The following is a 4,239-nucleotide window of genomic DNA, read 5'->3' as shown; positions in this document are numbered from 1 at the left end:
CTCAGAGCTGAGGAGAGGAGAGGCGAGGAGAGGCGCCTGGACACTTGTACAGTTTTGAAATTCCTGTATATTTCTGAATTACGTGTATTAATAAAGAAAATGTTTTATTTCTGAGCAACTGGTCATTCAGTAATTGGTATTCTTCTCATACTTGAACTTTTATCACAAGGGCTGCTTTAGTCATATTTGAAAACCAAAGCTCAAATATTGAATCAGAATGGCACATGTTACTCTTACATTCAGGTTGTTTATATAACCACACAAAATGTGGCTCGACTCTGTCTACAAGTCAAGTATGAATGCAACTAGATGTTCCCAACATTCTTAAATATCTAGGTACAGTCCTCTGCTCAGACACACCGTACAAACATCACTACAGCTGCGCTTTACATCTGCACTAATTCTCATATGGTGAATTGAACACTGTGGTTTAGACAGGCTGACAATACTGGACATATATCTGATCCTGACATATATCTGTCCTGCTGGACTATCCTCCCAGCACCAGGCTGTCTTTCATACGGAGGGCCCCTCTGCTCCAGAGCTTCACCTCAGCCATGCCTGTCATGCTGGGGCCCCCAGGTTGCTCCGTCAGCAGCAGCTGGGCGTGATGTGTGAGGTCCCAGCAGCGGTGGAGGACAGAGATGGAGCGGGCTCATCTGCACACCATGTGGGGTGAAGCGGGGTGAGGGATGAGAGGCGCTCCCACCCCTGGCTCCAACACTCAGGGCCCCGCAGGTTAAAGGCGCCAACAAAAGAGAGAGGAAGAAGCCGCTCTGACATGAAGGATAGGCCGTTTCCTGAGTACGGCCCTTTTTTAACTTCAGAGACAGCCGGTTGGGGCCAGGAGGAGGGAGGTGGAGGAGAAGAAGAGGGATGGTGTGGAGAGCTCCAGCCCGACAGAGAGGTAAGATTAGAACCCGAGGAGCGAGCGGCGGACGGCAGGCTGTCAGGCGGAGAGCGATGGTTGGTCACCGAGGCTAATTAATAACGCAGAGAACGCTCTTGACCTGTTTTTGGGTGCGAGGGGGTGATTAGCACAGACAGGCTCCACTGGTGGGGCTCCAGCTTCCTGCTGCTGGGGCTGGAGAACACACACACACACACTCCCCATATTGAATAACAGCAGGGATCAGACAACACAGGGGACACCCCAGACTAATAAATGACATGGGCCACAGAGATGGGGCTGTGGGTGGGGGAGTCTAACCCCCGCCGCAATGGGTGAAGCACGGCCCCTTCATCATCCTGTGTGTGTGTGTGTGTGTGCGCTTTGGTATGGTTATTAAAGACAGGTCATGCTCCTCCAGGGTTTTGGAGTGCATGTGTTCAGGAGGTATGTTTATCAGCGGTGCAGGTCCTGCTCCTCTCTGTGCTGGGGGGTTTAGAAACACAGGTGTGTGAAGGAGAAACACAGGTGTGTGTGTGTGTGTGTGAGACACAGACTAGTGGAGAGCTCAATGCAGGGGGAATCATCTGTGTGTTAGGGACAGGCTCTGAAGGCCTGTGTGTGCTCTTGGTAGACTGTGACTTCCATCCTGAGCTATCTATCCATACTCAGATTAAAGGACTCAAGTTCAAAGCCAACCATGAAGACAGCCTGAAAGACAGCCAAGAGAGATAAGCTCCAGGTGTTCTACCAGTGAAGGACACACCACACCGTTTTGACTCCCCTTTCCAATAATCTCATGAGCCCATGACTACACCCAGAGAACATTCAAATGTCCATCACCTTAACAAACGAAAGGGTGATTCATTCTGCCTTGGCAAGTATACATTACTTACCATACTCTTCATCTTAAGCCCTTGTTTTACTATAAAGTACTTGTTTTAACATACTGCTTATGCATGGCCATTTTAATTTGTTCTGTGTTTGTTGATGAGCATAAAAAAAGACTTACCTTTGATACACTGATACTGCATGTTCTTTTTAAAAATAACAGAGGGGTTTTTGGTGAAGTGCATTTGTGTGAAATCTGAAATGAAATAAAGTCTAGACACATCAACAGTAAGCTGATGACACTAAGCAAGGGGCTAGTCACATACAGATATGAGAAAGTGAACACAGATCAATAAAAAATATTTAATATTTTCCCTCTACTTTTTTTTCAAAATGTACAGACATGACAACTGGCGCATTCTGTATGATACTCCATTGATATATCTTAATCATTCTCCATTGGATGTCCATTTCTGCCCTTTGAAATCTCATTGGTCAGCAACTGGGAGTATGATGATGTCACAGGCAACACAGCAGGCTCAAATCCATCCAAAGGACACACAAACATCTATACAACAATTGAAACCATTTGACCATTTACAAGCATGTACAATACACAGATAAATTATCAAGTGTCTTATTTACACACATATGAAAGAAAGGAAATCAATAAATAAGTTTAAAGAGGTGCAAATGAAAGTGCTTATTCTGCTTGCATTTTTACAGATACATTACATTCTATTTTATATCCATTGCTTTACTAGTTCATCATGAATTCACTTTGGTTTGCTGACAGACATAGCATGGGCATCTTTCAAATTCTGAAATAAATTAAAAAACAGCAACAGACAAGAGCTTCGGGATGCTAAACGCTCCACAATATTTACCCACCACGGACACTTTCGAAACTTTACTTTACACACATAGACATTCGACCATTACCAGATCTGCCTAAAGCTGCGATACAGTCCCCCAGTGCCCAGTGGACCCAGTCTTTCTCTTCCCCCTACAGACAGACACGACCTCAGAGAAGGAGGAGGTTGAGTGGGGGAGTCTGGGGTAACATTTTTTTTATAAAAGTCTCAATGCTGACACAGACGATGCAGCAAAAACTACAGTGAAGAACTGCACACAGACACAGACACACACACACACACACGCAGAGACACACACAGAGACAAACACACACACACACACACACACACACACACACACACACAGACACACACACACACACAGAATACAACCCAGCCAAGCAACCACACACTCACACATTCTAAAAGAGAGATCAAAGTTGAGTGCTGGGCAAAGGAGGTGGGGCAGATGGAGAGAGAGAACTCTGGCCTCAGGCAAAAAGAGCGAGGGAGGGAGAGAGAGATAGATAGAGAGAGAGAGAGAGATGATGCCCACTGAAGTGGCGCAAGTGGAAATGAGAGCGAGAGAGCAAGCAGCCTTTCAAATGAGATTACAGCTGGGCTCACGGGTTGCCTGGTGTTTGTGTCTGCATGTGGGGACATCTCTATCAGCTCCATGGCACCACGAGCAGAGCAGAGCAGAGCAGAGCAGAGCAGCCAACCCACAGGAGAGGTGGTGTGTGCGTGTGTGTGTGGGGGGGGGGGGGTATCGTTTGATGCCTGATGAAGGCTCTGAAATACGGCCGATGGGTCCATGTCATCACAAGGGGCTGCTCTGGTAACAAACTCTCTCTCTTTCTATGTCTCTCTCTTTCTCTCTCTCAGGGGGCGAGCTCTGCACTGGCCATTTGGTCTTTTTAACCCGCGAGCCGAGAGACTGAGAGACTGAGAGGACTGGCACACTAGTGGGAGAGCTTGTGCAGTAAATGTCACTGCTGACTGGAGCAAGAGGATCTCTAAGGCTATTGTTTTCATGCAGGCAAAAACCAAGGCTGCCATTCTTCACTACGAAAATAAAGAGTACAGTACTGTAACTCCATCAAAGTCATTGTAAAAACAGATTTTCAGTAAACCAAAATCAATTCTCAATAAAAAGAGAAAAGACAAGAATCCACGGCATCTTTAAAAAAAATATTCTGTTGCTTATAATCTAAATATGGCAAATAGAACACAATAACAACAGGGCATCCAAAATTGTCAGTGTTGGTAAGTGATAAAGTATGTGTGAGGATGTTTCCAGTTAAACAAACACTCTGATAACCAGTCTCAGCACAGACATGTTGGCTGTTAAAACTGTCCATGTCATTGTCTGCAGTCATGTGGCATGCTACCGTCATGGACTCCTTCAGAACAGCCATCAGGACAACAAAGTGAAGTGGTCCTTTTTCATGACAGCAATTTAACTTCCATTTGTACACACAGAGAGCCTGACAATGACAGAGGTGGGGGAAAGAGGAAAGAAAGAAAAAGGTTCTCTCCTCCGGTTCAGTGCAGTTCTTCCTTCTCCTCGTTCCTCTCTCTCCTCCTTGGCAACGTGTTGCTGGGAAAGATTCCACAGGAGGAGGGTTATGTGGGAGTCAGGGGTGATGAGGTGGCGGGAAGCAG

The sequence above is a fragment of the Sprattus sprattus genome (genome assembly GCF_963457725.1).
Source record: "Sprattus sprattus genome assembly, chromosome: 5".
In the NCBI taxonomy this organism is placed as follows: domain Eukaryota; kingdom Metazoa; phylum Chordata; class Actinopteri; order Clupeiformes; family Clupeidae; genus Sprattus; species Sprattus sprattus.
This window is presented reverse-complemented; position numbering follows the sequence as displayed.